Consider the following 11,329-nt stretch of genomic DNA (forward strand, 5'->3'; position numbering starts at 1 on the left):
CATAGTTTAAGAAACACTGGCCTAGAGACTACTTCAAGTGACATCCCACGTTTCTCACCTGGGTACAATGCGTGTAGTAACTTTATATTAAATTGATCATTCCTGTACACGTGCTGTACACGGATCGGATACCACTTCTCCAGATCTCAGAGAATGTATCTGTACTCACTGAGCTAAAAGACCAGTTGGGGGATGAATGGATTTGAAGGAGCAGGGTTATTTGTGGTTAAAGGTTTCACTGGGGTCTCCTAGTTGCATCCACCTTTATTTTGGGCATCCTGTCTTCATTTTTCCTCACATGCTCTCTCTTTTGGTGGACCGCTTTGTTGGTTGCTGGTGCCATTCCAGAGAGATCATAGAATCATAGGACTGGAAGGGACCTCGAGAGGTCATCAAGTCCAGCCCCCCACCCTCAAGGCAGGACCAAGCTCCGTCTACACCATCCCTGACAGATGTCTATCTAACCTGTTCTTAAATATCTCCAGAGAGGGAGATTCCACCACCTCCCTTGGCAATTTATTCCAATATTTGACCACCCTGACAGTTAGGAATTTTTTCCTAATGTCCAATCTAAACCTCCCCTGCTGCATTTTAAGCCCATTACTCCTTGTCCTGTCCTCAGAAACCAAGAGGAACAAATTTTCTCCTTCCTCCTTGTGACACCCTTTTAGATATTTGAAAACCGCTATCATGTCCCCCCCCTTAATCTTCTTTTTTCCAAACTAAACAAGCCCAGTTCATGAAGCCTGGTTTCATAGGTCATGTTCTCTAGACCTTTAATCATTCTTGTCGCTCTTCTCTGTACCCTTTCCAATTTCTCCACATCTTTCTTGAAATGTGGCGCCCAGAACTGGACACAGTACTCCAGCTGAGGCCTAACTAGTGCAGAGTAGAGCGGCAGAATGACTTCACGAGTTTTGCTTACAACACACCTGTTGATACAACCTAGAATCATATTTGCTTTTTTTGCAACAGCATCACACTGTTGACTCATATTCAACTTGTGGTCCACTATGACCCCTAGATCCCTTTCCGCCATGCTCCTTCCTAGACAGTCGCTTCCCATCTTGTATGTATGGAACTGATTGTTCCTTCCTAAGTGGAGCACTTTGCATTTCTCTTTATTAAACCTCATCCTGTTTACCTCTGACCATTTCTCTAACTTTCTAAGGTCATTTTGAATTATGTCCCTATCCTCCAAAGAAGTCGCAACCCCACCCAGTTTGGTATCATCTGCAAACTTAATAAGCGTACTCTCTATCCCAATATCTACATCATTGATGAAGATATTGAACAGTACGGGTCCCAAAACAGACCCTTGCGGAACTCCACTTGTTATCCCTTTCCAGCAGGATTTAGCACCGTTAACATCAACTCTCTGACTACGGTTATCCAGCCAATTATGCACCCACCTTATCGTGGCCCTATTTAAGTTATATTTGCCTAGTTATCTTTTGAAAGAGAGTTCAAGTATGCCTTCAATTTAGTTGTAAGCAGATGCTAAACACATAACTATTGATTGCTAGAAATCTTTTACGGAGCCCCAACGATTGTTTAATAGATAGATGCCTGTGTCCCACAGTTGTATTAATCCTCTGATAATTATACTCTGTGACTGCCGCTACTTGTGCTTTTTTTTTTTTTTTAAATCTTCAGTTTTGGTTGGTTATTTTGTATGCTGCTTTTTTTCTATTTTAATGATTATGTTTTTACAGAGGTATAAGGCTAAGTCCCAGCTTTGTAATAGCCATGTGTGGACTGTATCCTTACACTGCAGTATCTGTTTTTAATGAACACTTAACAAACTTCACCCCTCTTATACGATTCCCATCAGGTATGTGTAGGGAAATACATTTATAACATAACCGACTTCTTTAGGTGACTGTTTTAATGTCCCATCAGTGCCCTGAATTGGCCAGAGTTCAGCAAACTCTGGGGATGTCACCGCTTTCTGGACAGTGTTAAGCAGAGGTATCAAAATACCTTTTGGGGACTCTGTACAATAAAATGTATAACCCAACCAGTGTGTACCTCGTAGAATTTCAATGCTGCTGAGGAAGCCCAACAGGTCCCTAGAGGAAAATAAACTATGCAGTGCTGAGACATGTTTATGGCTGAGACGTTTTAGCTAAGACGGATCCTTTGATTGGAAAGTTCTGTGCGCCTCCCCTTGTTTGATCAGTCTTCACTGGTTCAGGGCACAGGATCACCCTGAAATTTGGCACCCCAGCTGGAACAGTTTTGCAAGATGTTAGCTGCACTTGCAGCTTTTCACTCCCTAACATGGTTCTGCTAGATTTTTAAGAGTCATTCCCTCCCTGCCTGTGACCCGTCCAAGTTCAGCGCTTCTGTTGCTACTGTAGCTAAAAAAGGCTTCTATACTTGGCATTTTATATAACCCTGTATGGCCGTGGACAGATTTAGGACAAGGCAGTCGATTACAACTTGTTTTTCCTCCTCCCCCCCTCCATAGTGCCTTTCATACTGAGGGACAGTCACATGCTGATATTTCACAAGCTGTTTTACAAGTTGCTGATGAGCAGACTGTGGCTAATTCTGTTCCTTTTTATTCTAAAGGAGCTGAAAGCGGGATGAGTAAAACATACAGCTAGTTGGTTCCCCGCCATTCTAGGCGGTACAGTATATATTTAGGGATCTCCACAGCTGGAGCAGACTGTCACAGCTGTGTTTGAAGTCAGTGGAGCGGTAGCCCTTTACATTAGCTGAATATCTGCTCCCTTGTGTGGTTTGAAATTGACTTCATTGCCTTGTGCAGTAGAGGGAATCCCTGAAAGTTGCTGCAGGTTAAGGGAAAAGATGGGTTTTCCCATCCCATCAGAATGCAGGCTATATACATTGGTTTCAGGCCTTTAACCAATTAAGGGCTGCATAGTGTAAATATGGGGTAAAGGACCCCAGGGAAGTAGGTCTGCTTTGCTGGGTGGAGCCATGAGCATATTGATCATGTGGCATCAACCAGAGACTCTGCTAGCAAACAGCAAGTGAAGGGTTAACAGAGGCCAGGTTAGGGTTAGTGTGTTGGACTGTTCCCACAGCCATATGCCCTTTACAAATCCAGTGTGTAAAAATGGCTAGGAGCTCTGCGTTCATCTGATGGTTATCAGTAGACCAGCGTAGACATCAGGCTTGGGAAAGCTCAAATGGTGAATGGCTGTAAGGAAGAAGCATTTCTCTCTCCTGTTTAAAATCCGGCCATTGGTGGCTGAGCTAAATCGACTGTATGTTGTAGAGAGTTTGTGTCTGTGAGTCTGTTTGTTCAAGAGCTCTTCCTAAACGGTACGAGCTAGGGCCAACAAATTTGGCATGCAGCTTCCTCTTCTCCTAACCTCACAGAAGGTCAGAGTTTGGTTGTGCCAGGACAATAGGATGTGCCTGGAATTCGACTTTCTCATGAATTGGAAAGGGAGGGGTCTGGTAGGAGGGACAGCTATAGTGCAGTATGACCACACGGGGGCAGCAAGGGGCCAGAGATGGGGACCAGGAGAGTTATAGCCCCTTTTGGTCAGCAGGAGGCAAGAGTGGAGAAAGGGACAGCTTTCTACTATATATTTCAGAGAGTTTGTGTGTCTGTTTGTCCTCCAGCTGCAGTGGCCATGGAGACGTGCTTCTCCCCTAGCTCCAAGCTGCTGCGGTGAGAGAGGGCTGGGGCAGCCTGTATCCTGAACCCCCTCAGCCCTGCCCCAGAACAATGATTTACATGGAAAAAAAACAAAACTTACTTGAGTTAAGGACCTGAGCAATGCCAGGGAAATCTTCTAGACCTTGATAAATACACACCTGAGTAGGAAGAGAGGAGCCTGAAACAGCCCTGCTGGGATCTATCCACAGCCGAGGAGAGGGCTGGTTTTCCAGTGGATGGGTAGATTGGTAGCAGCTGTATTCCCGACCCCAGCAGGCCCCTCTCGCTCTGCCACCCCACACCCATAGGTACGCAATCAGACTGCCCACAAATGGAGCTGCAGTTGTGAACCATTGAAACGTAAGGCTGGGAAGGGGCCTTGAGAGGTCGTCGTGCCTAGACCCCCGCGCTGAGGCCGAACCGAATAAACCTAGTTTGCCCACCCTGTTCTTAAAAACGCCACAACCTCCCTGAGAAGCCTGTGCCAGAGCTTAACTGCACTTGTAGGTAGAAAGTTTTCTCCTAATCTCTCCCCTAAATCTCCCCTGCTGCAGCAGATTAAGCCTGTTTCCTCTTGTCCTGCCTTTCGTGGGCGTGGAGAGCAGCCGATCACCATCCTCTGTTGAAGAGCCCTTGACATATTTGGAGGCTGTGGTTATGTCCCAGCTCAGTTGTCGTCTCACGACTGAACATGCCCAGTTTTTCAAACCTGGTTTTCTGAACGTTGTAGTGTTTTTGGCTGCACTTGTTGGGCGGTTTTGCAGTTCACGTTGTGTGGGTTATTTACACGCCTTGTTTCGGCTCCTTGCCTGGATCATTTGTGTCGTGGGAAGACCAAACTCAGAACTAGCTTTTGACTAGGGATGTAAAATCCTGTTTAGTTGGTTAACTGGTTAAACATATTGTCCCTCCCGCCCAACCCCCTCCTTTAATCGGTAACTGGTTGTACAACACCTCCCCTCTCCTCCCCCACCTGTCACTGTCTCATACCCCTTCCCCACTGCAGGATAGAAGCTGCTCCACCCAGGACTCCAGAACAGCCACTGCCTTTGGGGTGCCTGGGTGTGCCGCAAGCAGGGGGGTGCTCCGGCCCCCACTGATTAACCTTAACTGGTAAGCCTCACTCGTTAAGGGCTAACCAGTTAAACCTTCACATCCCTACTTTTGACCAGAATTCTTGCTTAAACTGTTAACACAAGTGTTCACTGCGGAGAAAGCTCTAGCGCCAATGAGAAAGTGACGGGGTTCTTTGTAGTCCTGACCCAATCAAAATTTACTTTTGGCCACGAGTGAATATTCAGAGAAACGTTTTCCACAGATGCCACATTTTGGGTTGTGTTGGCCTCCTCAGCGCCCCTCCCTTCCCTAAAGTGAGCTCTGTCCCAGTGCCTGATTCATTAGGTGGCCAGAGAGGCTGGAGGTACAGTGAGAAATAACGTGTATTCTTTATCACCAGCAATGATTGGAAATATCTTGGGCTTCTTCGTTTCTGCTAGGCCTTGCCTCCTCCCCCAACCCCAAGTCTAAAATAAGTGTCTGTCTTTTCATTTGTGTTCTGGGTTGCCGGCACAGTTGTTGGATAGTAAAAGATCCCCTAAAACTGTCGTCTCCGTCCCATCGCTAGGGATGTAAAAAATGTATACAAACTGTAACTGATCAAAATTGTATCTGTTACACGGTTAGAGACCTAGGGGTAGGAAGGGCTGATGGAGGGGTGCACCCACTCCTAGGGGTGCAGGCTGCTGCCAGTAGCAGAGCCCGAGGTGCAGGGCCATCAGCTGGGACCTTAGAGAGTTAATCGTTAACAGAAATGGATAAGCATCAGCTTATTGATTAACTGTTTAAACCATTGCGTCCCTCCCCATCACATGCACAGACTTCTCTGCGTTTATTCCTGGAAGCAGAATTGATAAGAGTGAGGAAACGCGGGGGGGGGGCGGGGGGGGGAAGGGGAGGGGATTAACAATATTGCTTTGCTCTCCAATACCATTGATCAGCTGGGGATCTCAAAGCATCTCATAAACCATAAGGAAGTAGGCCTCTCCACCTAATTTGTAGGGAAATGGAGACTCAGAGGCTTTACATGATTGCAGAGGGACAAAAATTTGAGTGAGGCTTCACAAGGATGAGGAGGCAGAATGGTGGTTGAGGGCTTGTGTGGATCACTGACGAGCTGCTATTGACCTTGCTCCCAAGGAATTAAGGGTAGAATTAGCTGGAAAAGGAGAGTTTTTGTTCTGAGGACAATGTCATGGTGTGTGAGTGGTGGTGGGTTTTTTTGTTTGTTTGGTGGTTTTGTTTTTTTTGTGAAGGTGGGGCGATGAAAACCAAAATATGCTGCTTTTGAAGTGCTGCTGGGGGCTTTAGTTCAGGGCCTTCGTGCTCCCTTTGTGTCTGTAGGCTAGGATCCCTGGTTTGACTACATTTCCCACAATGCACCATGGGCTCCCTCTGTGGTGCGGGAAGGTAGTGCATTAGGGCTGTTGCGTGCTTGTGGTGCATTGTGGGAGATGTAGTCTAGTTGAAGAGCCAGGCCCAGAGAGGCGAGAGGGACCATGAGGTGCCTGAACCGAACTTCCACAAGGCACTCTGGTAGCATTTCAGAATTGGAATATTTTCGTTTCCAGGCGTTGTTTTTAGACCCCAGGGTTTTTCCCCCATAAAATAGACACTTTGAGTGTGAGACTTTTCAACCATCCCAAGTTGATTGATCCAGGAAATCCTATGGTAACAGCATGTGAAGTAAATGCCTCGCTTCTATCCAGGATGGGGAGGAACCTGCCTCATACTCACCCCTTTTGCCAGCTGTAACAGATTTCCTCGCTGCTTCTTCCAGAAGAAGGGCTTTGCACCGGGACTGCAGGGTTTTCCACAGGGCGCTTTCCTGAATTGCTTTTTCTTCCAGTGGTTTGATCCCTGCCTCCCCCTTGCTCCCTTGACCTCACAGGCTGGAGGGCAAGGAGAAGAGGGCCAGGGGGTTTTAACAGACGAAAGGGAAAGGAAAGCACAAGCTGGCACCTGCCCGCCAAGCCTGGCATTAACATTTTGACTGTTTCCCGGGTCTCCTTGAGGTGACAGGCTCTTGGCGTCGTCAGGAGTGTTGACGGGCTTGGAGCTGGACGGAGCAAGATTCAAAGCCGTTGCCGTCGCCTCCAGAAGGGAGTAGCCCGCAGTGCGCTTTTCTTCCCAAGAGACTCCGTGTGCATGGTGCCGTTGTCCTCGAGGTGCATGACTCTCGTGGCTGTGGAGGGAAAGGCAGCCTCAGGGCAGCTTGATCCTAATTCATGGCAGGCTCGGAAGATCCGCAGAGCCTTGCCAATCTGCAGCTATTGGCGTCATAGCCGCGGATGTGGAAGCAGATATCCCGGGCTCATTTTTGCAGATATGGCTACAAATGTGGTATCCGCGCAGGGCTCGAACGCTCAGGACCCTGCTCTCAGACTAGTTTGGGTTTTAGCTGGAGAGCCCTGGCAATGCCAGGAGCGTGGCAGTGACAGGTTCCTATTCTGGGCCATTAGTCGGCGTTCCTGTTTTCCAAGGGCTTGGCGGAGAAGAGCGAGACCCGGTGGCAGCACCGTTGCCCCACACAGCTAGCAGGGTGGAGTCCGCCGGGTTTCTCGCCTGCGGACTGGCGTCGTGGCCTGTCCAAGTGTCTGGTATGCATGACAAGCCCCACCTTCTATTCTTTTTTTTCCCCCAATAGATTGCTAAAGAAAAACACTGACACTAATAATAGCACGTACAACTTCCTGTCCTGCTGCCAGGTGGCGGGTGCAGGCTTCCGAGGCTGAGAGACAGCTGGCGGGGTGTGAGCGTCTGGGTAGGTAGAGCACGGCGCAGGGACGCTGAGACCGTGCCAGCTGTGTCGCAGAGTGGCGTTGAGAGTGTTCTCCCTCCCTGTCCCACAGCAAATGGGCTTCCCCAGCGTGAATTTTGTCGTCTGCTGGGATTTCCATCCCCTCCCCCTCTCTTTAAATCGCCTCGCTCAGTGTCCAAGCCTGCAGCTTCTCCTTGAGGTAGAGGGATTTAAAGCATCCAGTCCCATCCCAGTCCAGTGTTATCAAATAACCGAGGACTTGATCTGAAGAACTTCTACCTGTGTAACCCACACACCGAGTGGGGTTCACTGTCCCGTGTAGTGGCACTTAGACAACTTACAGGGAGAGATAAGAACAAGGGAGCTCTACAGCCTAAGCGGAGCGCCAGCTGGCTTTATAGCTCGAGCTGTAGCAGCTCTTATACTAAGCTCTTGAGGTCCCAGGTTCAAATCTGCCTGGTGGTGGTTATACCTGCTCCATCGATTTCATGGTGGGGCACATGGAAATTGGGCCATGGCAGCATTGTCCAGTTCCCAGGAATCTGACTGCTGTACAGGGAAGGTGGGGGTCAGAGGAGAGGTGCAGATGGCAGGAGCAGCTTCTAAAGGGCTAAAGCAACATTTCCTGCTTGTCGGGGCAGGGTGGAGGAACTGCATAAAGCTGCTCGGGGTGCAGAAATGTCTTGGAACTTACTTGTTACCTGATGCTGTGAGTAAGCGAACAGTGTTCTGATTGCCACGCCTTAGGGAGAAGAGTTGGACACTCCAATGTGTCTTCCCTCACCCCACGCCCACTGTACAGCACAAATCTACGTGGAAAGTAGGGAGGTTAAAAATCATGTATTGGGGTCCCTGTGTAATGGCTGAAAATCTCAGCGGTTACACAGTTACCGGTGCTGCAGGCTCTGCAGTATAAAACTTAGCTTTATACTGCAGAGCATGTGGCAAACCTCCCCCACCTCCACCCCCGGAGCAGGGCTGCCAGCCCTTGCCTGCCTGGTTCCCAGGGAGGTGGCTTTGCTGCCCTGCCACAGTAAAGCTGACTCCCTGGAAGCTGGCTGAGTGTAACCGAGACCATTAAACAAAGAGCATCAGTGTATTAGTTACAGTACGATTATACAGTTGTTGAGATGCTGTGTGAGGGGCCATTCGGTGCTCAGAGTAGAGAGGTCTTGGGGGAAATCCTTTGCTGCTCCATCTGTGCACTGGGGTCACTGCTGGCCCCTTTGGCCAAGTGCACTGAGAGCCCCGGATTCCAGGAACGCACTTTCCTCCGGCGCCGTGTTTCAGTGCCATTCCGAGCCCTCAGGCAGTGCCCTAGCGCAGCGAGCTTCAAATTTTTTTCTCATGACCCAGTTGGAGAAAATCGCTGATGCCGCAACCCAACATCGTGTGACTGGAGTGTGGGCTCCGTCCGGGAAGGAGCTGAGGAGGAGAGGTTTGGGGCGTAGGAGGAGGGCTGGATTTGAGGGGGGGCAGGGCTGGGGCAGAGGGGCTTACCTTGAGTGGCTCCCAGTTAGCGGTGCAGTGGGGTGAGGGGGGCTAAGGCATCTTCTTGCCTGTCTTGGCACAGCAGACCATGCTGCCCCCAGATGCAGCCGGCAGCAGGCTCCAGCCAGTGGGAGTGCAGAGCTAGTGCTCAGGGCAGGGGCAGTGCATGGAGCCTTGTGTGCCCTACCCCCCCCCCCGTGGGAGCCAGGCCTGCTGCTGGCCGCTTCTGGGGTGCAGCGTAGTCTGCGTGGCCAGGAGAGGCAGGAAGCTGCCTTAGCACCCCCGCTGGGCACTGATCCCCCTGCAGCAAGGAGACTCAGCGCCCGACATCCCACCCTCAGTGCCGGGTCGCGACCCCGAGTTTGAAAACCACTGGACTAGAATCACAGGTTAGAAGGAACCTTGACAGCCATCTAGTCTAACCCCGTGCCAAGGTGCAGGGTTTGTTGTGTCTAAAAATATATGGACTGCAGCTGCCCTGCTTCCGTCGCAGGGTAGAGGTGGAGCATAACGCATCTGTGCGTTGGAATCTGCCAGGGCTTCCCACCCTGGCCTAGGTGCAGTGCAAGAAGCAAACTTGGCTTTATAGAGGCCTAAACTCTTTGGCCCCAGGTTGCTATAGAAACCGGCAGCTCCCCTCCTGTTCCAGCCCCACATGCCGCAGGGAAAGACCCTCTGCTCAAGTATTTGCCTTCCCCTGACTTGGCCTAAAAGAATTGGGATTTGCTGGTCTTCTAGGCTCTTTGTAAAGCCTATTTGCTCTGGTCTTCCTTGGAGCATAGGGTAAAAGAGGAAAGTTTGTCATTATTATTATTATTATTATTATTTCTGCAGGGAGAGCGGAAGACAAATCCTCTAGTGACGCTGGCATCTTGTCAGCATGATCATTTTTGTCTCCCTCCTCTGTTGGTGTGTGGCCAAAGCACATTTAGCAGGAACATGAGGTGTGCAATATAACACTGGATGCATTTCAGAGGGGTTGCTCTTCAGGGTGTCGGTCCTGGGAACTGTTGTGAGTTACTGTTTCGTTCCTCAGAGGGGGAGCCGTGTAGGTCTGTGACTTGAAAAACGACGAGTCGTCCTGTGGCACCTTCCAGACCAACAGAAATATATCTAGTATCATGAGCTTTTGTGGGCAAAACCCACTTCTTCAGATGGGCTGGAAGTGGGTTTTGTTAGTCTCTGAAGTGCCACAGGACAACTAACTATTTCTTTCTTGTGAATGCAAGAGTTTGTGGATTGCCACAGTGAGAACCTGTGATTTCTAACTGTCCGTTTTGCCACGTAGCCTGTCTCCTTAGGTGAGCACTGAAGGTGTCAGTGTTTTGAAATCAGTGCTTCCCACCCACACATGTAGCTTCTGCATCCTGTAGTGAATCTGGTGTTGACCTAATTTCTTGGTAACGCTGCAAAAGGTCATGGCATACCAAGGCTTCCGTCCTTTCTGGGGAGGTGCGGGGGTATGGGGAACCAATAAAGGCTTTTATTTTGGTCACCTGAAACTGGAGGAGGTTTTAGAACAAGACAGCATCAATTGCTTTAATGTAGTAACCAACTTCAGATGTGGTTAGAGCTAGACTTCAGATTGGGCGGGAAGTAGGCATCTAAGGGTATGTCTACACTCGAACCCTAGTTCGAACTAGGGTGGTAATGTAGGCAACCGGAGTTGCAAATGAAGCCCGGGATTTGAATTTCCCAGGCTTCATTTGCATAAAGCCGGGCGCCGCCATTTTTAAATGTCCGCTAGTGCGGACTCCGTGCCCGTGGCTACACACGGCACGGACTAGGTAGTTCAGACTAGGCTTCCTAATCCGAACTACCTAGTCCATGCCGTGTGTAGCCACGCGGCACGGAGTCCGCACTAGCGGACATTTAAAAATGGCGGCGCCCGGCTTGATGCAAATGAAGCCCGGGAAATTCAAATCCTGGGCTTCATTTGCAGCTCCGGTTGCCTACATTACCACCCTAGTTCGAACTAGAGTGGTAGTGTAGACATACCCTAAGTGACTAGCCGAGCAAATACTCACTCTTCCCTCCCCTCTCTTCCACTGCCTCTGTATCAGAGGCAGCAAGGAGGTGGGAAGTAGAACCGGTGCTGGGGGGAGCCAGCTTAAAAGCTAGTTTCCCACCACCTCCATCTCTGTGGTGTGGGGAGTCTGGGCCACAGCAGTCCCAGAACTGGCGTGAGCCAGGACTCCTTAGTCACGTCTCGCACCAGTCCTGGGAGCTAACCTCGCTGAGGCTCTGTACTTTCAATTAGTCACTCTCCTTATTGACTAATTGAGTAGTTGATGGAATTTTCATCGACGACTTGATTAGCCAGTTAACCATTGTTTAACATCCCTAGTGGTAAGGAGAAACCGTATTCTGCATGGATCCTG

General features: G+C 49.6%; 1 protein-coding gene across 3 annotated transcripts in view; it reads left to right on the top strand.

Annotated features, from left to right (window-relative positions):
* RGS19 (regulator of G protein signaling 19) overlaps positions 1-11,329 on the top strand; it is a 70,042-nt gene that overhangs the window by 17,653 nt on the left and 41,060 nt on the right. The window lies entirely within an intron of this gene.

The sequence above is a fragment of the Pelodiscus sinensis genome, chromosome 17 (genome assembly GCF_052426305.1).
Source record: "Pelodiscus sinensis isolate ZL-2025 chromosome 17, ASM5242630v1, whole genome shotgun sequence".
Taxonomy (NCBI): Eukaryota; Metazoa; Chordata; order Testudines; family Trionychidae; genus Pelodiscus; species Pelodiscus sinensis.